General features: G+C 45.7%; 1 long non-coding RNA gene across 1 annotated transcript; it reads left to right on the top strand.

Annotated features, from left to right (window-relative positions):
* The first annotated feature begins 21,402 nt into the window (after nucleotides 1-21,402).
* On the top strand, nucleotides 21,403-24,807 carry LOC123724149 (uncharacterized). Its single transcript, XR_006756833.2, has 3 exons — nucleotides 21,403-22,308; nucleotides 24,540-24,597; nucleotides 24,685-24,807. It is a non-coding gene; the product is annotated as an uncharacterized LOC123724149 (long non-coding RNA).
* Nucleotides 24,808-25,333: the final 526 nt, after the last annotated feature.

Raw genomic sequence — 25,333 nt, 5'->3', positions numbered from 1 at the left:
TGAGGCAAATGTTGGTCACACCAGATACTGACTGGTTTTCTGATCCTCGCCAATATTTTTTTTTTTAAGGTATCTGTGACCAGTCATGTGAAATCCATAGATTAGGGCCTCATTTATTTATTTCAATTGACTGATTTCCTTATATGAATTGTAACTTACTAAAATCTTTGAAATTGGTGCATGTTGCGTTTATATTTTTGTTCAGTATAGTAACACTTTAAAACAAAACTAATATATGGCTTTGTTATCAATTTTGGGTCATCAACATGTTGCAACAGCAAAATGGTGAGTTTGTGTACCTGCACTGTTTGATAATGGTTGGCAAATTGTTTCACTACTCAATAATCAGTGGCCTACGCAAAGTCAGTGGCACAACCACAATCCCAAGTTGCTACATCTATTTCATGTAAGTGGATATCTCTCTCCATGAAATTGACATTTGGAAGTATCTTGAGTTGCTTGCTAAGGCGTATCCCTAGTCTGCATCTAATAAGTAAAGGAGCATGCAATCAATCCAATAATAACCTGTGTGGATTTCCTCACCAAACAGTATCATTCTCAATTGGATTTAACAGGCCTTTTCAAGTCTCCACACCATGACTGAACACAGCATCTATGCATGCCATTCTAACCTGTGACCATCATTATCAGATGCACTGTGTGTAAAATGGCATACACAACACCAACCACTACACTAGGAGATACTGAAATCACCAACCACTAAATCATTGATACTGAAATCAATCCTTCTCACTGTTAGGCCTATTGACTTGAGAAAGCTTTACATACAGTCATTTCCAAAAACTTTCCCATATTATTATTCACATTAACAGTACAAATACATAGGGGCAATTCTATGGTAACAGAGTGATGCTGTGACTCCGATTTTTCACTTTATAATCTATGCCAAATAAAAACCAATGATTGCAAAGTTAAACAAACCATACAACTCTATGCACAAGGACGACTTGGACGTTTCAGCATCACTCTGTTACCATGGAATTGCCTATAAGCACAATGCCAAGCTAAGCACAAGGTTAAAGCAGCTAAAGTTAACAGTTAATCTCTGAGATCGTCAGATGAGCATGGCTGACCTGTTATGTGTTGGTAGCACGTGCGCCCTACAGCATGGAGTGCATGGCAAGGCCCATCTCGTGGACCAAGTTCTCCATCATGTCAGGTGAGAACACACTCTATATGCTGCTGGTTTCAAGATCAGTGCCACAGGGCCAGAAAGACCTATTCCAGCAACGCCTCTGTCTCATGAACTACAGCCTGGGCAGGAAGTGACAAGACAAATGAGCCAAAGTAGGAGATCACACCATAGAAACACAATTTAGACACAATATAACCACAGCAAACAAACCACAACTGTAACATTATACGGACATTGGAATAGTTATACAAGGGGATTTACCAGTTTGCGGACATCATATTTCCACACGTCTCCTGCACTTGGATTTTTGGACATGAGAGAGACTCCATAAAGCTGGGTGAAGAGGCTGTTCAGGCCCTCCATACAAGACCCCAAGGAGAAGTAGGGACTGTAGAGGCTGGGATAAATGTTGTTCCAGCAACCAAAACACAACCACAAAATGACATGAAAACATTTTAGCCTAATCCCAGTTGTGTGACAGAGACAAGCTACTGTAGATGACTGCAGGAATCTCCTGCTAAAACCAAATTGGCACCTATTAGCAAGGTTCCATAGTTAATTATGGTGCTTTACAGATTCCTCTTATTCCCCCAGAAAGCAACTTGTTGCTCTGATTAACCCTTGTCATGCTGACTCTTGGGACTAACGCTTTCAGATTAGCAGACATAAGGGGGACAGCCCTATCAGTTGATTTGCAAGGCTGCTGCCAATCTTGGGAAGCACGCACAATTACTCAGTTCTGGTGTGGACAACACATTCCATTTCAAGCAAGCAGTGCCTTCTCTGGAGGCATATACCAATGTCACTTGGATTTAATTAAAACCCGTGAGAAGCCCATTTCCTAGGCCCAGTTTTATAGACATGACTAGGCACACAGCAGCACATGATGTGGCCTCCTTGCTTGTTGTATATGGGACAAAGTGTTTCTGTACATTCTGTGCTGCATTATTTAAGTGGTGTTTCACATTGAAAGAATACTCAGGTAACACTGTATACTATGCTTCACTCAAAGGGCAACAGTAAGCTTTTTCACCAAATGCTAATGGAATAGTAGCAGTGATCATATGATCTTTCCTAAAGACTAAATGATCTTTCTTACAGACTACTAAAGGGAGTAATTTATACTATTTTGCAGATGATGTACTACTAGGGATTAATTTACCGCACATAATCTGAAACCCATTTCAGTAAGAGATGAGCATTCTCCAACTCTGACTTCAGTAGGAACTGCAAACCACTAATGCTGTTGACTCCAGGAGAAGAGGACAGAGTATGAGCACCAGGAGCCATGCAGTGGTGGTGGCAACTTTGGGCAACCAGCAATCCCTGGGAACCAACCGCATTCTAAACCCAACTCCATATGAAACGCCTAACAACAACATAGCACAGCACGACATAGCACACCAAGGAGATGGAGAGGGCTGAGGGGAAAGAGATTCGGAAACAGAGGAGGAAAAAAGACTCTCCACCACCTCCCCTCCTCAGACAGAGGTTGTGCCTAACCCCATGGTGGAAACAGCCATTAAGTTCATCCCACAGGAACTGGAATGTCTGCAATAAAGCTTTAATAAACTGTTATCCAGCACATTTGGCATTTAGACTTATTGGCCTCTGGTGAGCGCCTGAGAGGAAAAGCAGTTCATTAATAATTTCCATAAAAAATACGATGTGAGACCGGCTCAAACTGGAGATGTTAGATGTGACCAACCACATCTCCCATTCACTCAAAATGTTCACAGCAGATCAGGCCATTCCACTTCTCCATCTGGGAATCGCAACATTTATGAATTACCCTTGGCAATAAAGATAATACGCTTTCTTAACCGCCCAAAGCCCATTAATCAGCATCAAACTGCTGATATAACACATACTAGAACAAATGCATAGGGTCTCAACAGATAATACAACATATTGTATATGCTATTGGAGAAATCCTTTCCCGACAGATAAAATGGGATTTAGTCTTGCAATGAGTTTAGATTTAGGTTGACTTGAATACTATCTGGGTCCTCACCAATGTCCCCTTTAATTTTCTTCGGCACTGAGCAAATTTCAGGTCTGCTGTGTGCCAACTTCAACGTTGTGAAAATGACGTGCAACTTCGAGCACACGTTTACTGTGAACACAGAAGCTGTACCCGCTTTAAGTTACAGTTTTAACAGTGGCCAAGTAGGCTACTGTGTCTATTTGATCATATTGTAGGCCTACCAGTGGCCTACCATCAAAAACCATAGAGAAAATGCATCCCATAACATCAAAAGTTTTAGAACACCTATTCATTCAAGGGTTTTTCTTTATTTTTACTACTTTCTACATTGTAGAATAATACTGAAGACATCAAAACTATGAAATAACACATATGGAATCATGTAGTAACCCAAAAATTATTAAACAAATCCAAATATATTTTATATATTTTAACAGCCCGAGACAAATAAAATAAAAAGGCTTTATCGTTGTTGTATTATTATTATTTTTTTTTTACTTTTTACCCCTTTTTCCTGATATCCATTTGGTAGTTACAGTCTTGTCCCATCGCTGCAACTCCCGTACGGACTCGGGAGAGGCGAAGGTCGAGACCCATGTGTCCTCCGAAACATGACCCTGCCAAGCCACATTGCTTCTTGACACACTGCTTGCTTAACCCGGAAGCCAACAGTACCAATGTGCCAGAGGTTAACACTGTACAACTGGCGACCAAAGTCAGTGTGCATGTGCCCGGCCTGCCACAAGGAGTTGCTAGAGCACGATGAGACAAGGACTTCCCGGCTGGCCAAACCCTCCCCTAACGACGCTGGGCCAATTGTGCACCGCCACAGCCTGGGATCGAACCCGGGTCTGTAGTGTCTTAGACCTTTATCTTCCCTCTGTGGGCTGATATTTCTGCACCGCAGTCCCGGGGGAGCTGCGCGGCAGTCTTGGGGCAACACAGTTTAAAGGGAACATTGGTCCTCACTGTATTCTGGATGGTTCTCATCTGCCTAACACATTCAAACTGTCTTTCTATACTGTAGCATGGCAACAGAGTTTCAGGTTGCATATTCTAATCCATTGTTTTTGATATTTTCTATCAAATAAGTAACAGGATAATTAGTTAATTATATAAACGCAGACGGGAAAATCTTCAGGCAAAATGAGGTGACAGCTCAACTGAGCGAAGAAAGTTGATATAGGATAAACAAAGACTTACGTAGCTCCCTTATGTATCTCCTAACACTCTTTGTAACATTTGATGCCAGAGGAGGACCAGGTAAAGAATAAAATGATGAGCTACAATGAAAAATTAAGTTTGCTCCCACCCACGCAAAATACACACACACAGGATTCAAACAGATGTATCTCATTGGCAGTTGGCAGATAATAACTGTGTCACGTGGTTTGTTTAAATATTACATCTAGGACTGTAATACTCACCTTTTAGCACACAACACACCACTGAAGTATGGAGGGTCCAATTGCATGAGCTCCTATCGAAGATAAACATTATGTTACTAACTGTCTTGGTCCAAACACACCAAGACAGTTGTGAAGAGGGCACGACAACACCTTTTCCCCTTCAGGAGAATGAAAAGATTTGGCATGGGTCCCCAGATCCTCAAAAAGTTATACAGCTGCACCAACGAGAGCATCCTGATCGGTTGCATCACCACCTGGTATGGCAACTTCTCGGCATCTGACCGTAAGCCGCTACAGAGGGTAGTGCGTACGGCCCAGTACATCACTGGGGGCCAAGCTTCCTGACATCCAGGACCTATATACTCAGCGGTGTCAGAAGAAGTCCCCAAAAAATTGTTAAAGACTCCAGTCACCCAAGTTATAGACTGTTCTCTCTGCTACCGCATGGCAAGCGGTACCAGAGTGCCAAGTCTAGGACCAAAAGGCTCCTGGACAGCTTCTACCCCCAAGCCATAAGACTGCTGAACAATTCATCAAATGGCCACCTGGACAATTTACATTGGGTTACCAACATCTCACTACGGACTCATATCTTTAGATGCACATTACTAAATCAGTTAGGATATAAATATTTAAAAAAGACAACAAAGCAGTATTTACTTATTTATTTATTTCAAAGTCTATTGCGGTTCTGTATGGGAAGAGATTTATAATGAGTGGCTGATGTGATTGCTGACTTCACTGTTAGGCCTAATTCAAATTAAACTAAATATGTGAAAAATTGCATGAAGTGTATTCATCTATTCAATGAACTATTATTTCTGCTTTATAGGCAATTCTGTAGGCAAAAAAATGGAAGTCTGAAAGTTCCAGCATATAAATTATAATTAACACATTTGTATTTTGGGATTCTTCAAATATTTATTTTTTTCAAACATAAAAACCTTTACTTCACTAAACTTAGAAAGCTCTGAGCAGTTAACTCTTTCAAGGTTATATCGTCACCTTGTGGTAGAGAGGATACATATCATCTTTTCAAAACAAAGGTGGAGAAAATATATTTCCTTCCTAGAGAACAATGGAGGTTTACTCAGTAGCAGTGCAAATGTCATGGTACAGATACAGTATATGGACACTCAATCATATTTTTAATGGTAAGTTTACAAACATATATTATGATCAATAGAATTGAAACTTGTATGTCATTATGGTAAAAGGTGTAATAAGTATAACTAGTTATAATTGTAATGGCTTAGCATATAATAAGAAAAGACCATCAGTATTTACCTGGCTAAAAGAGAAGGAATATAATATTGTTTAGAGAAACTCATTCAACAATTTTAGATGAAGTTGTGTGGAAAAGGGACTGGGGGGGTGGGGGGGGGGGGGGGGGGGGCAAAATATACTTCTCCCATGGGCAAAGAAACTCAAAAGGGTGATGTTATTAATTAACAATAATTTTGATATGAATATGCAAATTGTCCAAACAGATCCGCAAGGACCATAACAGATTTGGCTCATTAATCTATACGGTCCAAATAATGATGATCCATGCATCTTTGAAAATATATAATAATTGATCAAGCTTATAAGCAATACAAGACTCTATTATTATGGTGGGAGATTATAATTTCTGTATTTAGAAAAAAGAAAATAAGAAAATCACATTACAAACTATCACCCTCATGCACTAAAGGAAATCCCGAATATCATGGATATATTGGAACTAGTGGATATATGTGTCACGTTCTGACCAGTAAAAGGGGTTATTTGTTATTGTAGTTTGGTCAGGACTTGGCAGGGGTGTGTTTGTTTTGTGTTGTCGGGGTTTTTTGGGTATTGTTCTATGTTTTGTATTTCTATGTTCGTATTTCTAGTATTTGTATTTCTATGTTAGTTTTGGGAACGACCTCCAATTAGAAGCAGCTGGTTGTCGTTGCTTCTAATTGGAGGCCATATTTATATGGGTTTATTTTCTCTTGTGTTTGTGGGTGATTGTTCCATATATGGGCAAGGTTACCTTACAGGACTGTCGTGTGTTTTCTTGTTTTGTTTCAGTGTTCACGTATGAATAAAAATATAAGTATGGACACTTACCACGCTGCGTATTGGTCCGATATTTCTTACTCTTCATCAGAAGATGAATTGTATGACAGAATCACCCACCAAACGAGGACCAAGCAGCGGAGGAGGGAGCAGCAGGAGGTGTATACGGAGTCATGGACTTGGGAGGAGATACTGGCCGGAGAAGGACCATGGAGGAAGACTGGAGAGGATCGAGGACGTTATTCGGGAACACGGCTGGAAAGGAAGCCTGAGAGGCAGCCCCAAAAACAATTTTGGGGGGGCACACGGGTAAGTTGGCTAGGCCAGGACTGGGACCTGGGCCAACTTCCCGTGCTTATTATAGGGAGCATCAGACCAAGAAAACACCACGCTATACAGAGATACGCACTGTATTACCAGTGCGCACCAATAGGCCGGTGCGGTCGATACCAGCACTTCGCCCGTGCTGAGCTTGGGTAACTATCCAGTCAGAACGGGTTATGCAGGCTGTGTCCTTCAGACCTCCAGTGCGTAGTCAAGGCCCCGCGTATCCAGTTCCTGCTCCTCGCACTAGCTTTGAGGTGCGTGTCCCTAGTCTGGCGCCTCCAAAGCCAGCCCCACGCACCAGGCCTGTAGTGCGTCAGTCCAGTCCAGTACGTCCTGTTCCTGCTCCTCGCACTAGCCTTGAGGTGCGTGTCCCTAGTCTGGCGCCTTCAAAGCCAGCCCCACGCACCAGGCCTGTAGTGCGTCAGTCCAGTCCAGTACGTCCCGTTCCCGCTCCTCGCACTAGCCTTGAGGTGCATGTCCCTAGTCTGGCGCTTCCTAAGCCAGCCCCACGCACCAGGCCTCCAGTGCGTCAGCCCAGTCCAGCTCGTCCTGCTCCTGCTCCTCGCACTAGCCTTGGGGTGCGTGTCTCCAGTCTGGTACCTCCAGTACCAGCCCCACGCATCAGGCTTCCAGAGTGTCCGGCAACAGTGCCCCGTCCAGAGTGTCTGGCAACAGTGCCCCATCCAGAGTGTCCAGCAACAGTGCCCCGTCCAGAGTATCCGGCAAAAGTGCCCCGTCCAGAGCTTCCGGCGACAGTACCCCGTCTAGAGATGGCCCACAGTCCGGAGCCTGCAGAGATGGCCCACAGTCCGGAACCGACAGAGACGGCCCACAGTCTGGAACCGGCGCAGCCAGAGTCGGCCCCCAGTCCGGAACCGGCGCAGCCAGAGTCGGCCCCCAGTCCGGAAGCGGCGCAGCCAGAGTCGGCCCTCCAGTCCGGAAGCGGCGCAGCCAGAGTCGGCCCTCCAGTCCGGAAGCGGCGCAGCCAGAGTCGGCCCTCCAGTCCGGAAGCGGCGCAGCCAGAGTCGGCCCTCCAGTCCGGAAGCGGAGCAGCCAGAGTCGGCCCTCCAGTCCGGAAGCGGCGCAGCCAGAGTCGGCCCTCCAGTCCGGAAGCGGCGCAGCCAGACTCGGCCCTCCAGTCCGGAAGCGGCGCAGCCAGAGTCACCCTCCAGTCCAGAAGCGGCGCAGCCAGAGTCGCCCTCCAGTCCGGAAGCGGCGCAGCCAGAGTCGCCCTCCAGTCCGAGGTCTCCAGCGACGCGCTCCAGCCCGAGGTCTCCAGCGACGCGCTCCAGCCCGAGGTCTCCAGCGACGCGCTCCAGCCCGAGGTCTCCAGCGACGCGCTCCAGCCCGAGGTCTCCAGCGACGCGCTCCAGCCCGAGGTCTCCAGCGACGCGCTCCAGCCCGAGGTCTCCAGCGACGCGCTCCAGCCCGAGGTCTCCAGCGACGCGCTCCAGCCCGAGGTCTCCAGCGACGCGCTCCAGCCCGAGGTCTCCAGCGACGCGCACCAGCCCGAGGTCTCCAGCGACGCGCTCCAGTCCGAGGTCTCCAGCGACGTGCTCCAGCCCGAGGTCTCCAGCGACGCGCTCCAGCCCGAGGTCTCCAGCGACGCGCTCCAGCCCGAGGTCTCCAGCGACGCGCTCCAGCCCGAGGTCTCCAGCGACGCGCTTCAGCCCGAGGTCTCCAGCGACGCGCTCCAGCCCGAGGTCTCCAGCGATGTGCTCCAGCCCGAGGTCTTCAGCGGGGGTGGACAGGTTAGGTTGGGGACTAAGGCCAGAGCCTGAGCAAATGGCTGGAGGTAGGGCTTTCTCCTATAGAGCTCCATTTTTATGGAATGGTCTGCCTACCCATGTGAGAGACGTAGACTCAGTCTCAACCTTTAAGTCTTTACTGAAGACTTATCTCTTCAGTAGGTCCTATGATTAAGTATAGTCTGGCCCAGGAGTGTGAAGGTGAACGGAAAGGCTGGTGCAACGAACCGCCCTTGCTGTCTCTGCCTTGCCGGTTCCCCTCTTTCCACTGGGATTCTCTGCCTCTAACCCTATTACAGGGGCTGAGTCATTGGCTTACTGGTGTTCTTCCATGCCGTCCATGGGAGGGGTGCGTCACTTGAGTGGGTTGAGTCACTGACGTGGTCTTCCTGTCTGGGTTGGCGCCCCCTCCTTGGGTTGTGCCATGGCGGAGATCTTTGTGGGCTATACTCGGCCTTGTCTTAGGACGGTAAGTTGGTGGTTGTAGACATCCCTCTAGTGGTGTGGGGGCTGTGCTTTGGCAAAGTGGGTGGGGTTATATCCTGCCTGTTTGGCCCTGTCCGGGGGTATCATCGGATGGGGCCACAGTGTCTTCTGATCCCTCCTGTCTCAGCCTCCAGTATTTATGCTGCAGTAGTTTATGTGTCGGGGGGCTAGGGTCAGTCTGGTACATCTGGAGTATTTCTCTTGTCTTATCCGGTGTCCTGTGTGAATTTAAATATGCTCTCTCTAATTCTCTCTCTCTTTCTCTCTTTCTTTCTTTCTCTCGGAGGACCTGAGCCCTAGGACCATGCCTCAGGACTACCTGGCATGATGACTCCTTGCTGTCCCCAGTCCACCTGGCCATGCTGCTGCTCCAGTTTCAACTGTTCTGCCTGCGGCTATGGAACCCTGACCTGTTCACCGGACGTGCTTGTTGCACCCTCGACGACTACTATGATTATTATTATTTGACCATGCTGGTCATTTATGAACATTTTAACATCTTGACCATGTTCTGTTATAATATCCACCCGGCACAGCCAGAAGAGGACTGGCCACCCCTCATAGCCTGGTTCCTCTCTAGGTTTCTTCCTAGGTTTTTGGCCTTTCTAGGGAGTTTTTCCTAGGGAGTTTTTCCTAGGCACCGTGCTTCTTTCACATGCATTGCTTGCTGTTTGGGGTTTTAGGCTGGGTTTCTGTACAGCACTTTGAGATTTCAGCTGATGTACAAAGGGCTATATAAATACATTTGATTTGATTTGAACAACCCAGCAGCAGGACCGCTACCTCCGCCTTTGTGCAAGGAGGAGCAGGAGGAGCACTGCTAGAGCCCTGCAAAATGACCTCCAGCAGGCCACAAATGTGCATGTGTCTGCTCAAACGGTCAGAAACAGACTCCATGAGGGTGGTATGAGGGCCCGACGTCCACAGGTGGGGGTTGTGCTTACAGCCCAACACCGTGCAGGACGTTTGGCATTTGCCAGAGAACACCAAGATTAGCAAATTCGCCACTGGCGCCCTGTGCTCTTCACAGATGAAAGCAGGTTCACACTGAGCACGTGACAGAGTCTGGAGACGCCGTGGAGAACGTTTCACTGCCTGCAACATCCTCCAGCATGACCGGTTTGGTGGTGGGTCAGTCATGGTGTGGGGTGGCATTTCTTTGGGGGGCCGCACAGCCCTCCATGTGCTCGCCAGAGGTAGCCTGACTGCCATTAGGTACCGAGATGAGATCCTCAGACCCCTTGTGAGACCATATGCTGGTGCGGTTGGCCCTGGGTTCCTCCTAATGCAAGACAATGCTAGACCTCATGTGGCTGGAGTGTGTCAGCAGTTCCTGCAAGAGGAAGGCATTGATGCTATGGACTGGCCCGCCCGTTCCCCAGACCTGAATCCAATTGAGCACATCTGGGACATCATGTCTCGCTCCATCCACCAACGCCACGTTGCACCACAGACTGTCCAGGAGTTGGCGGATGCTTTAGTCCAGGTCTGGGAGGAGATCCCTCAGGAGACCATCCGCCACCTCATCAGGAGCAACCCCAGGCGTTGTAGGGAGGTCATACAGGCACGTGGAGGCCACACACACTACTGAGCCTCATTTTGACTTGTTTTAAGGACATTACATCAAAGTTGGATCTGCCTGTAGTGGGTTTTCCACTTTAATTTTGAGTGTGACTCCAAATCCAGACCTCCATGGGTTGATAAATTGGATTTCCATTGATTATTTTTGTGTGATTTTGTTGTCAGCACATTCAACGATGTAAATAAAAAAGTATTTAATAAGATTATTTCATTCATTCAGATCTAGGATGTGTTATTTTAGTGTTCCCTTTATTTTTTTGAGCAGTATATTTCGTATAAATACATGTTAATATTCTCTAACGTCTATAGGATATCCAACATTGAGCCAACTGCTCCCGAGGATAAATGCTTTGGATCATCCAACATCAGCTGTTAGAACTCCATGAGGAATGATTCACAGATGATCTTTTAGCTGTTCGGTCTTCTGCTCTTCTGGGCTGTTGCCCGGGGTTTGTAGTTGCGTTAAAGCCGGTCGTACAGATGGGTAGAATACGGTCTGTTTCATCAGGACCTCTGTCGTGACTGAGAGATAGTATGTAATGAATTTACAGCCCAGGGGTTTGTTTGACTGTTTTTCGGGGTGCCATCCTGTATGCAAAAATGGACCTATACTACCGCAAATGTTTAGAGAATAAAAGCCATGTTTTAAAACAACCGGAGGGGATGTCTAGACCTATTCTATGCTGGCTGTATTGCCTTTTGCTTCATAGCACCTCAGGGGGAAACTGCTTGGGGGTCTGTCCGATGTAAATTTACAGACCGGGGTGGGGGACCGTTAGTATCGCTGCTGATTAGAAATAACAATGTTTTTAACCCCAGGGGTCGTTCTAGACATGTTATATTCCGGCTGTGGGTTTTGACTTTTGAGCCCCCACATCCTCTGGGGTGAGATAAATACAGATTTGAAAGGCATGTGTGCAAATGAATCGAAAGGGCCTATATTGTTTCAACCCTTTTTGATGGGAGTAGACAGATATCTAGACAGAGAGAGAGAGAGAGAGAGAGAGAGAGAGAGAGAGAGAGAGAGAGAGAGACTTAAGTGCAAATGCCAGGGCATTGTTGAACACACACCACCGAAAACCCTTTGTTTTGAAACACACACACGCCCGCATGCGCTCGCACACACACACGCGCATGCACACGTCTTTTCTGAAAGCCTTTTTTTCTCCTGTATAGGCATGGTGTTAGAGCGAAAAGACAGATTCCCAATCGTTAAAGGGTGAGATACAGCTTTAATACCATTTATTTAATTGTAAATCTTTAGTACAGACCTTTTAAAACATGTTATAATTAATTAAACAATTTTACTATTCCTTTCTTACAGATAAAGGGTCCGGTTATAGGTTTACCCCTGACATCCTGCCGTTTCCAATTCACTGCCGTCAAGACAGGCTTTCTTGCTCGCAGAATACCCACACAAGCCCCGCTCCGTAAGTTTTACAGGCACAAAGTAGTTGTAACGTGGGTCGTATAAAGGGGACCAAGGCGCAGCGTGTAGAGTGCTCATATTTACTTTTAGTGAATATACTTAAACAAAAACAACAAAACGACCGGCAACAGTTCCGTCAGGTGACATACACTAAACAGAAAACAACTACCCACAAAACCTCTACTTAAATATGATCTCTAATCAGAGGCAACGAGGATCAGCTGCCTCCAATTAGAGCTCAACCCAAACAATCCCAACATAGAAATAGAAAAACTAGAACTTAAACATAGAAATAGAAAACATAGAACAACCCCCTGTCATGCCTACTCTACTATAGAAAATGACATCTTACTAGGATCAGGACGTGACAGTACCCCCCCCCCCCCCCCCCAAAGATGCAGACTCCGAATTCAACATAATCAAAACCCAACAAAACAACCACAAAACACAAAGGGAGGGTAGGGAGGGTGACAAAAGTCTATGGCGGCTCAAATGCAGTCCACATAACCTTAACTTCCAGCATAGGAGGCGACTCCGGTTCTGGGCGTACTCCCCGCTCCACCCGCTGATCCTTCTGCTTTATTACCGCCTGACCGTGGATCGTCGTCGAAGGAACCGGACTGTAGATCATTGCTGGAGGTTCTGGGCTGCAGGCCACCGCTGGAGGTTCTGGGCTGCAGGCCGCTGCTGGAGGTTCTGGGCTGCAGGCCGCCATTGAAGACTCCGGGCTGGGGAGCGGCGCTGGAGGCTCCGGGCTGGGGAGCGGCGCTTGAGGCTCCGGGCTGGGGAGCGGCACTGGAGGCTCCGGGCGGGGGAGCGTCGCTGGAGGCTCCGGACTGGGGAGCGTCGCTGGAGGCTCCGGACTGAGGAGCATCGCTGGAGGCTCCGGACTGAGGAGCGTCGCTGGAGGCTCCGGACTGGGGATGCGCACCGGAGGCCTGATGCGTGGGGCTGGCATAGGAGGCGCCAGACTAGTAACACGCACCTGGGGGCGAGTGTGGGGAGCAGGAACAGGACACCCTGGACTGGGCAGGCGCACTGGAGGCCTGATGCGTGGGGCTGGCATAGGAGGCGCCAGACCAGTAACAGGCACCTCAGGGCGAGTGCGGGGAGCAGGAACAGGATATACTGGGCCGCGGAGGCGCACTGGAGATCTCGAGCGTAGAGCTGGCACAACCCGTTCTGTCTGGATGCTCAACCTAGCTTGACTAATGCAGGGCGCGGGCACAGATCGCACCGGCCTGTGAGTGCGCCCTGACGACACAGTGCGCATCACCGCATAACACGGTGCTTTCCCCGTTACTCGCTCCCCACGGTAAGCACGGGGAGTTGGCTCAGGTCTCCATCCTGACTCTGCCAAACTTCCCGTGTGCCCCCCCCAAACTTCGTTTGGCTAGCTCCTCGTAATGTTGCCGTTCCTCCCTCGCTGTCTCCACCTGCTTCCATGGCAGGGTCTTGTCCCCTGCCATTACCTCCTCCCATGTCCAGGACGTCCTCCATTCTTTCCTTTCCCTGGCCCAGGATCCCTGCTCCTCCTGGGCACGCTGCTTGGTCCTTTTTAGGTGGGTAGTTCTGTAATGCGGGTCGTATAAAGGGGACCAAGGCGCAGCGTGTAGAGTGCTCATATTTACTTTTAATGAATATACTTAAACAAAAACAACAAAACGACCGGCAACAGTTCCGTCAGGTGACATACACTAAACAGAAAACAACTACCCACAAAACCCAGGGAGAAAAACCCCTAGAAATAGAAAACATAGAACAACCCAAAACACCCCCGACACGCCCTGACCTACTCTACTATAGAAAATGACATCTTACTAGGATCAGGACTTGACAGTAGTTCACATCCTGACAGGCTTTGGAAATACATACGAACTAGCAGATTTTGTAACATTTCTACTATATCTGACATGTTACTGTGGTCTTTTTTTAAGTCAATAAACATGTGTGTAAAGTGTACACTTTTGTTTCACAGTAGATTTGTTTAAGACCAAGATTTGTTTTAAACCAAGAAACACTTGATTTATCCCACTGCATTAATTAATAATTAATAAGTGGGGTAGAAAATGAATCTGTTTAAGTCATAAGTAAAGGGCCCAACTTAAACAGTACAATTACCCTTTCAAAAAGAGGCTGGCATGATTGACTGTGACCGCCACCCCCTGGAGAGCAGATCTTTGATCCCCAACATAGGAAAAATCACCTGTTGTTTGGGTATCGTTATGTATATATGCCCTCCTGTTGTTGAATTGTTTAGATAAAAAAACATTGTTTCAAACACCCCTGCAGAGACATACACACACACACCCCAAAAAACATTGTTTTGAAACAATTGCATACACACCCACCCACCCACCCACCCACCCACACACTCACCCCAGGATAGATCAACTACATACACATGCTTTAACAGATGCACTCTTGTTAAATAAACACCAACTAAAGCGTGACAGCTTCAAAGGAATAGATGCATATGCATATGCATAAATTAACATTCACTCTTAGGCGTGAGAACAGGAACAGGATGTCCTGACAGGATGCCCATATATTGGCACTCTAGAGCACGTGATAACTTCCGCCAGGATGTCCTGACAGGATGCCCAAATATGGGCATGCACACGTCACCCGGACATAGGGTCATAAATCAAACGTTTGATGCGTGCCGTCTACTGTATTCTCTCTTTCCTGGCCCAATCCACCTGGCCCCACTCTAACTGGTGGATGTTGCTGCCTCCACTGGCTATATCTCCCCCTCAAGTCACTTACCAGTCTCTTTCCATCTGACCAGGGCTCTGGTCAAAAGTAGTGCATTATACAGGGAAAAGTTATAGGGAATAAGGTGCCCTTTGGGACGCATTCTGCCTGTTGTATTTATTATGAATCCCCATTAGCTGCTGCCAACCAATTAACCTGTCTGGGCTCGGGGTCAGTATTTTCACGGCCTGATGAAAAACGTACCCAATTTAAACAGGTTACTACTCTGGCCCAGAAACTAGAATATGCATATTATTAGTAGATTTGGATAGAAAACACTCTTAACTTTCTAAAACTGTTTGAATGGTGTCTGTGAGTATAATAGAACTCATATGGCAGGCAAAAACCTGAGAAAAATCCAAGCAGGAAGTGAAAAGTCAGAATTGTAGTCCTTCTTTTGATTCTCTATCGAAGCTCCAGTGTCTGTGGGGTGACATTGCACTTCCTAAGGCTTCCATTGGCTGTCTAAAGCCTTCAGAAAGTGGTTTGAGCATTTTCCTGTCACTGGGCAGATAATAGGAGCTCAGTTACTGAGTGGTCTGCCTGGCAACAAAGGGATTGGATATGCTCGGTCCTGCGAGCGCGCCCCTCCTTTTTCTTCTTGAATGAATATGCTATTGTCCGGTTGGAATATTCTCGCAATTTTACGTTAAAAATAACATAAAGATTGATTTTAAACAGTGTTTGACATGCTTCTAAGTACGGTAATGGAACATTTTGGCTTTGTCTCTTGTTCCGCGCTCGCGCGTTATGCCTTTGGATAAGTGATCTGTACGCACAAACAAAACTGAGGTATTTGGACATAAATATGGATTATTTGGAACAAAAACAACATTTCTTGTGGAAGTAACAGTCCTGGGAGTGCATTCTGACGAAGATCAGCAAAGGTAATACAATATTTCTAATACTAATTCTGAGTTTAGGTTGACCCGAATTTGGCGGGTGTCTGAATAGCTCGCCGTGATGGCTGAGCTATGTACTCAGAATATTGAAAAATGTGCTTTCTCCGTAAAGCTATTTTAAAATCTGACACAGCGGTTGCATAAAGGAGTAGTCTATAATTCTTAAAATAATTGTGTATTTTGTCAACGTTGATGAGTATTTTTGTAAATTGATGTGCACATTCACCGGGCGTTTTGGTGGGAATACATTTTCTGAATATCACGCGCCAATGTAAAATGCTGTTTTTGGATATAAATATGAACTTTATCGAACAAAACATACATGTATTGTGTAACATGTCCTAGGAGTGTCATCTGATGAAGATCGTCAAAGGTTAGTGCTTCATGTCGCTGGGTTTTGACACTTGTCCTTGCTTGGAAAATGGATGTGTGATTATTTTTGTCAATGTACTCTCCTAACATAATCTAATGTTTTGCTTTTGCTGTAAAACCTTTTTGAAATCGAACAATGTGGTTAGATTAACGAGAAGTGTATCTTTAAAATGGTGTAAAATAGTCGTATGTTTGAGAAAGTTGAATTATGACAGTTGTTTTTGAATTTTCCGCCCTGATATTTCATTGGCTGTGTCCCGCAGGTGGGACGCTACCGTCCCACCTAGCCCATAGAAGTTAAAAACATTACATATTTCGGTATTTTAAAGGTTACATATCTTGATTGTTGAAAAGAAACATTTTGGAACTCGGTCAACAAGTGTCACGTGCAATGAAACCAATACAAAACGATAGTTTTGGTTGGAATTTTCCTTTAATTGTGTGCCCTCAGGCCACTACTCTACCACAACATAGCTACAACACAAACCCATGTGTATGTTATCATGTGTGTGTATGTGTAATGGCTGTTGAATGGAGTAGACCAAGGCGCAGCGTGGTTAGTGCTCATCTTTGTAATTTATTGGAAAATTAGAACACTTTACAAATAAACAAAAGACAGCCAAACAGTTCTGTCAGGTAAAATAACTCAACAGAAATAAACCACCCACAAAACCCAAAGGGAAACAGGCTACCTAAGAATGGCTCCCAATCAGCGACAACGATGTACAGCTGTCCCTGATTGAGAGCCATACCAGGCCAAAAACAAAGAAATACCAAACATACAAAAAAGGACATAGAATGTAACCCCAAAACACACAGAAAAACACCCCCTGCCACGCCCTGACTAAACTACAATAACAAATAACCCCTTTTACTGGTCAGGACGTGACAGTCAGGCGGACGCCCCCCCCCAAAGATGCAGACCCCGAAATGCACCTCAAACAAAAACAAAAAAAACACAAAAACAACCCCAAACTAAAAGGGAGGGAAGGGAGGGTGGCCACCGTCAACGACGGTTCTTGTGCTACAACCCCCCTTCCCAATCCTCCCCCCTACGGAGGTGTCTCAGGAGCGGGACGCAGACCCCGCTCCACCACTGGTTCACCCCACTTTGGTGGCGCCTCTAGAGCGGGGTCCCTCGCCGGCAGCGCCGGACAGGCGGGCGACTCTGGCTGCGCCGGACAGGCGGGCGACTCTGGCTGCGCCGGACAGGCGGGCGACTCTGGCTGCGCCGGACAGGCGGGCGACTCTGGCTGCGCCGGACAGGCGGGCGACTCTGGCTGCGCCGGACAGGCGGGCCTTTCAGTAGGCCTGGCTCTGGGCGCAGGCACAGGACTCACCAGGCTGGGGAGACATGCAGGAGGCCTGGCTCTGGGCGCAGGCACAGGACTCACCAGGCTGGGGAGACAGCATGCAGGAGGCCTGGCTCTGGGAGCAGGCACAGGACGCACCAGGCTGGGGAGACTTGCAGGAGGCCTGGCTCTGGGCGCAGGCACAGGACGCACCAGGCTGGGGAGACATGCAGGAGGCCTGGCTCTGGGAGCAGGCACAGGACGCACCAGGCTGGGGAGACTTGCAGGAGGCCTGGCTCTGGGCGCAGGCACAGGACGCACCAGGCTGGGGAGACATGCAGGAGGCCTGGCTCTGGGAGCAGGCACAGGATAGACCGGGTCCTGGAGACGCACTGGAGGTCTGGAGCGCACGGCCTGCACAACCCGTCCTGGCTCGATGCCCACTCTAGCATGACACTTCCCGTGCCAGCCGATCCTCCCAGAAACGCCGTTCTGCCCTCGCTGCCTCTATCTCCTCCGGCAGGCGGCGGTATTCTCCCGGCCTTGTCCACGGTCCTGCCCCATCCAGGATTTCCTCACAGGTCCATGACTCCTTTCTCCCACGCTGCTTGGTCCGTTGATGGTGGGTGGTTCTGTAATGGCTGTTGAATGGAGTAGACCAAGGCGCTGCGTGGTTAGTGCTCATCTTTGTAATTTAATGGAAAATTAGAACACTTTACAAATAAACAAAAGACAGCCAAACAGTTCTGTCAGGTAAAATAACTAAACAGAAATAAACCACCTACAAAACCCAAAGGAAAACAGGCTACCTAAGTATGGCTCCCAATCAGCGACAACGATGTACAGCTGTCCCTGATTGAGAGCCATACCAGGCCAAAACAAAGAAATACCAAACATAGAAAAAAGGACAGAGAATGTAACCCCAAAACACACAGAAAAACACCCCCTGCCACGACCTGACCAAACTACAATAACAAATAATCCCTTTTACTGGTCAGGACGTGACAGTATGGGTGTGTCTGTGCCTGTGTGTGTGTGTCTCTTCACAGTTCCTGCTTTTCCATAAGGTGTATTTTTTATATATATATTTTATCTAATTTTACAGCTTGCATGAGTTACTTGATGTGGAATAGAGTTCCATGTAGTCATGGCTCAATGTTGCCATGAGCCCCACCCTGCCTATTGTAAACCATTTCTCCATCCCATTCCCCCAATTAAGCAAACGAAGAGGAGAGGCTGGGACTATAAGTGATGTAGTAAATTACTTTTCCTGTCAATAACTTTGTTTGATAAATGCCCTTTATTATGTATGTGTGTCTCTTTTGAAGGTTTAATAAGACATCCATATTTTCATTGATTAAATATTCAACAGACTGAACAGTCATTTACCAATGAGATGAATAAGTTGCTTTGCAGGTGTGTGTGGTGTTGTTGCCATTCAGCCTCATCTAGTGTTGGTATGGAATAACTGATAAATGAAAAAGTACCTCAGCCTTCAGAAATCATTGGGGAAAGAAGTCACACTTCCAGTTTGCACGAATCTGTATTTGATTTACTGTAATACAGAGATACAGACAGTATAAAAGCATTCATTCAATCTAACAATGTCTTCATTGTGTTTTAATAGAAAATGAAAGCATAGTCTTCCTTTATTCACAATTTCAATAAGGAAAGGGCAATACCAGTATTACTGGCCAGCAGGCTCAGACAATATCCATAATGACTATAGAGAAAGTACTCACACTTTAAGACTCCATGAACCGATGGCCTTTCATAAAGTCATATGGTAAGTAATGAAATACAAGTTTCTAGGTGTGTGGGGAGTAGGTTAGTGACTTGAGGGGGAGAAAGAATCAGTGGAGGTAGCCACAGGCTGGTAGAGGAGGGCAAGGTGGGATTGGGCCAGGCACATTCAGGTGTCAGGCTGGGGTGTCCTCAGTCGCAGTCCAAGAGCCTCAGGTCCTCCGGAAGGAGAGACAGAGAAAGAGAAAAGATGAGGGTTTGTGAGCGCATGCCTAAAACCATAGTACACCACATACACTGGGGGTAGAGAATAATCAGTAGTGTTGTTGTGGACACTGGACAGTCTGACTAACACACACACACACACCTGTTTGACCTCGCTGTGATACTGTAGGCCTACTTATGTTACTTTTTTAGTAAATTCAGGTAGCATTTAATGTCCTGCAATTGTGTTAACAATGGCAGCCAGCATTGTAAATAAAGAGATGTGCAGAAAGATAATCAGCCTCTGTGTCATTGGATCCTTTCCCCTTAATGTATTTTTATATCAGCCAAGCCCATCTTTTCAAAGAAACACAATTTATTTCAATATCTAGTTGAGTGAGGAGTCTATTGCTTCAGTCCTTGTATAGTTTTCACTTCTTCTAACTCTAAATTACAACTCTACAACTCCATTCCATTCCTATAACAGGGAAATGTACTTGTATGCAGTTAGCAGAATAAAGTAGTTTATTATTATAATAAATTAATATTCTCTAGATGTCCAGCAAAAACATACAAAATAATTACTTTTACCTGGCAAATAACCAACAACCATGGATAACCACAAGGAGAATAAGGTGAGGAAACAGTCCATGTTAGCCAGGCCCATCTTTTTAAAGAAACACTATTTATTTTCATCTCTAGTTGAGTAAAAGTAGCTTTGTTACAGTCACAAAATGATTTAAAAAATGTGGTAAACAGCGCCACACTCAGGCAGAAAACTTAATGTTATATTCTCAGCCAGGCCCATATTTTGAAAGATAAACATTTATTATATCTATATTTGATCAAAATACCTAGTTTTGTTGTGATCACAAAAAAATCCTAATAATTCAGGTATAGAGTCCCACAGTCAGGCAGACAAATCTGAATGTTCTATCACAAAGTTTCCCTGGCTGATATGGATTCTACTTAGAAATACTATAAGAGTAAATGAATTGATGACAGTCACCGCTATTAAACTGTCTCCAATATAATCGCATAATTTACAGAGACCCACCGTGGACATTCGTGTGAAGATGTGTTGGTCTGTTGGTCTGTTTTATACAACGGGTGGGTCTAATCCTGTACCCTGAATGCTGGTTAAAAGCGCATCCCAGCCGGTGTCTATTCCACAAGCTACCAAGAGCTAAATCTATGACGTTAATATGGCTATTTACTCTGTTCCATTTGACTGCGCAATCCACTGTCTCATCAACCCAGCCAGGCAAATTATAAACTTGATCTCCACTATAAAAAGCATCTAGACATTATCTCACATTTTTTTTAGAATAACATTTAGTTTCCAACAGCAGAGATTTGTATTAACCTTGCTGTCTGTCTCTCCGATATTTGCAATATCGTTTCAATATTCAAATTCGATCTACAGCTGTCCCATAGTAATGAACGAGTCGGGACGAGATTGACAGGCAGGCAGCGTTTCTCAGCCAGTCGAAATCATGAATCAGCTGGCATCACAAAAAAAATGGCAATTGAAAAAAGTTAAAACGAAATAAAGTGCAGCTACTGTAGTTTGCAGTCTTTCCAGTTAAAATGTGAAGTGATTGTGTTGGCTAGCTCCTCTGAACAAGTTTCTTGACGAAATCGCGCCTCACATAACATTAGCTCATTGTTATGGATGAATCCAAATAAATGTCACTAGAAAACAGCTTAAACAAATGCAGCTACTGTTGTTTTTCTGTCTGCACTGTTTGACGTGACTGTAAATTGGCTAGCTAGCAAGCAAGGGATAAGGACGTTGCCAGCCAGTAAGGCAATGGAACATTTAGAATGAACGACTGGGTCGCGCCCATAGATACAGAACGTTTGACTCCGCCCACATTGAGCCCGGCCGCGAACTGCACGCTGCAGTCAGGGGCTTCTCAGCAAGTCGCAGCAATGCAAAATGTAGTGTGTGTGCGTTCACACGAATGGGGGGAGAATTTTGGCAGGGGAGAGATTTTCGGCACAACACCGGCAAATCGTACCAATATATCCTTCAAACACCGGCGTCGAGGGCATTATCACTTTTATACAACTCAAATAATGATCGAAATATTTTCATTCAAAACGTTATTTTTTATTAATTTATAATTTCATCCTTACACAAGATATAGTCCCGAGACCAATCTAGGGTTGCTAACCAAGCCGGCTGGGCGTTCGTTCTATTGGTTTGGTTGCCAGAGACGCGACCCAGTTGTTCAGTCTTTTTGTTCTGTATCTATGGGCACGACCCAGTCGTTCATTCTAAATGTTCCATTGCCTTACTGGCTGGCAACGTCCTTATCCCTTGCTTGCTAGCTAGCCAATTTACAGTCACGTCAAACAGTGCAGACAGAAAAACAACAGTAGCTGCATTTGTTTAAGCTGTTTTCTAGTGACATTTATTTGGATTCATCCATAACAATGAGCTAATGTTATGTGAGGCGCGATTTCGTCAGGACACTTGTTCAGAGGAGCTAGCCAACACAATCACTTCACATTTTAACTGGAAAGACTGCAAACTACAGTAGCTGCACTTTTTTTCAATTGCCATTTTGTGATGCCAGCTGATTCATGATTTCGACTGGCTGAGAAACGCTGCCTGCCTGTCAATCTCGTCCCGACTCGTTCATTACTATGGGACAGCTGTAGATTGAATTTGAATATTGAAACAATATTGCAAATATCGGAGAGACAGACAGCAAGGTTTATACAAATTGACTTCAGGGTGCAGTTCGCGGCCGGGCTCAATGTGGGCGGAGTCAAACGTCGGGGCCGGGCTCAATGTGGGCGGAGTCAAACGCGTTTAACCCAAAACCTTCCCGTCTCCTTCGAGGTCAAGCAAGTTGAGGTAAACTTTGATGGTGTCAACGAAAGCGAATCTTAATCGAACCTAACCTAAATGGATAGCAATATAAACCATGGAAGTAAATGAGACTGGTATTATGCATAATGTACTTTGTAATATTCATGTTATACCTGTGCAGTGGTATATTTTTATATGACCAACTACCGCACAAATGTTAGCATAGCGTTAATTAGCACCCATTTGCACGTGAGCTAGCTAATTGCTCACAATAAGGGAATCTTATTTGGACAAATTTGCCGACTTGAGCAGTAAGCCTAGGTTTACATGTAGAGTTATGTAATCAATTTGATTGTTGATTTTCTGTGTTTATTCAATGTATGCCTTGTTGTGTTTGGCTGTCTCTAAATGTCTATCATTGATGCCATTCCCATAGTTGCACATAGCGAGTCTACACAGCCTACACAAACTCAGCAAAAAAAGAAATGTCCTCTCACTGTCAACTGCGTTTATTTTCAGCAAACTTAACATGTGTAAATATTTGTATGAACATAAAAAGATTCAACAACTGAGACAAACTGAACAAGTTCCACAGACATGTGACTAACAGAAATGGAATAATGTGTCCCTGAACAAAGGAGGGGGCGGTTCAAAGGTAACAGCCAGTATCTGGTGTGGCCACCAGCTGCATTAAGTACTGCAGTGCATCTCCTCCTCGTGGACTGCACCAGATTTGCCAGTTCTTGCTGTGAGATGTTACCCCACTCTTCCACCAAGGCACCTGCATGTTCCTGGACATTTCTGGGGGGAATGTCCCTAGCCCTCAACCTTCGATCCAATAGGACCCAGACGTGCTCAATGGGATTGAGATCTGGGCACTTCGCTGGCCATGGCAAACACTGATGATCCTGTTTTGCAGGAAATCATGCACAGAACGAGCAGTATGGCTGGTGGCATTGTCATGCTGGAGGGTCATGTCAGGAAGAGCCTGCAGGAAGGGTACCACATGAGGGAGGATGATGTCTTCCCTGTAACACACAGCGTTGAGATTGTCTGCAATGACAACCACCTCAGTCCGATGATCCTGTGACACACCGCCCCAGACCATGACTCACCCTCCACCTCCAAATCGATTCCGCTCCAGAGTACAGGCCTCGGTGTAACGCTTATTCCTTCAATAAACTCGAATCCGACCATCACCCACGGTGAGACAAAACTGCGACTCAGTGAAGAGCAATTTTTGCCAGTCTGGTCCAGTGACGGAGGGTTTGTGCCCATAGGCGACGTTGTTGCAGGTGATGTCTGGTGAGGACCTGCCTTACAACAGTCCTACAAGCCCTCAGTCCAGCCTCTCTCAGCCTATTGCGGACAGTCTGAGAACTTATGGAGGGATTGTGCGTTCCTGGTGTAACTCGGGCAGTTGTTGTCATCCTGTACCTGTCCCGCAGGTGTGATGTACCGATCCTGTGCAGGTATTGTTACACGTGGTCTGCCACTGTGAGGACGTTCAGCTGTCTGTCCTGTCTCCCTGTAGCGTTGTCTTAGGCGTCTCACAGTATGGACATTGCAATTTATTGCCCTGGCCACATCTGCAGTCCTCATGCCTCCTTGCAGCATGCCTAAGGCATGTTCACGCAGATGAGCAGGGACCCTGGGCATCTTTCTTTTGGGGTTTTTCAGAATCAGTAGAAAGGCCTCTTTAGTGTCCTAAGTTTTCATAACTGTGACCTTAATTTCCTACCGTCTGTAAGCTGTTAGTGTCTTAACGACCGTTCCATATGTGCATGTTCATTAATTGTTTATGGTTCATTGAACAAGCATGGGAAACAGGGTTTAAAGATCTGTGAAGTTATTTGGATTTTTACGAATTATCTTTGAAAGACAGGGTCCTGAAAAAGGGACGTTTCTCTTTTTTTGCTGAGTTTAGTATATACAATAATGAAATACATGGCAAGTCAAGAAAAGTCATTGCAACTTGTCCACACTGCAAACAGAAGTTAAATAAGAAAAACTTCAAAACATATTTATGAAGAAGTCATGAACATTGCTTTGAAACAGTGTCCAAGGAAACATTTTTGGCATGTGAGTGCATTGATTTGAGAAATGGTGTGTTTGCAGTCAAATACATTTTCTGGTCCAGCAAAACCGATACATTTTGTGAAAAAAACTTGGGCTAATTCAGTTCCAACTTTGTTCAAAACTGTTATGCATGCTGAAGTATTAAAACGCTGTAGAATTGTACTTTTTCTTTACTTTCACATACACTGTGTTCACAGAAACATTCCTCGGATCTTGTCCCCTGGACCTTGGAGGACTTTTGTGGATGATGATCAGGTTAGATATTCCTTTAAATTATTCCACTGAACTGTACCATTTGATTGTCATTCCTTTATTGAAAATTGTACCTTGTTCACACCACAGGGCCTACCAAAGCAAGGTTTCTCAAACAACTGTGGGGTGTTTGTTTTGATGGTAAGATGCTGGCAATTCAGTATATTATATTAGTCCTATTTTCTGTTATAACATATGAAAAGTTATTATTTCTGTGCGTGCAGTGTCACACCCTGGCCATAGAGAGGGTTTTATTCTCTATTTTGGTTAGGCCAGGTGTGACTAGGGTGGGCATTCTATGTCCTTTTTTCTATGTTTTGTATTTCTTTGTTTTGGCCGGGTATGGCTCTCAATCAGGGGCAGCTGTATATCGTTGTCTCTGATTGGGAGCCATACTTAGGCAGCCTGTTTTCCTTTGGGTTTTGTGGGTGGTTAATTTCTGTTTAGTTCATGTTCCTGACAGAACTGTTTGGCTGTCGTTTTTGTTTCTTTGTTTATGTGTTCTCAGTACAATAAATACATGATGAGCACTCAACACACTGCGCCTTGGTCTACTCCCTTCGACGGCCGTTACAGTGCAGTATGTAAAGCACACTATTGTTATTGCTCATACTTTTTCTTGTTTATTATTCTTGAGACTTTTTGGGGCCTGTTCTAACATACACAATTCATACATCAAACTCCTGCAGAGCTGGATGCCGATGTAACATGCTGTGACTTCTTGGGGGGGTTGTTGTCT

Source organism: Salmo salar, chromosome 09 (assembly GCF_965601325.2).
Source record: "Salmo salar chromosome 09, fSalSal1, whole genome shotgun sequence".
In the NCBI taxonomy this organism is placed as follows: Eukaryota; Metazoa; Chordata; class Actinopteri; order Salmoniformes; family Salmonidae; genus Salmo; species Salmo salar.
The sequence above is the reverse complement of the archived record's forward strand: the minus strand, read 5'-3'. Positions and strand labels throughout refer to the sequence as shown.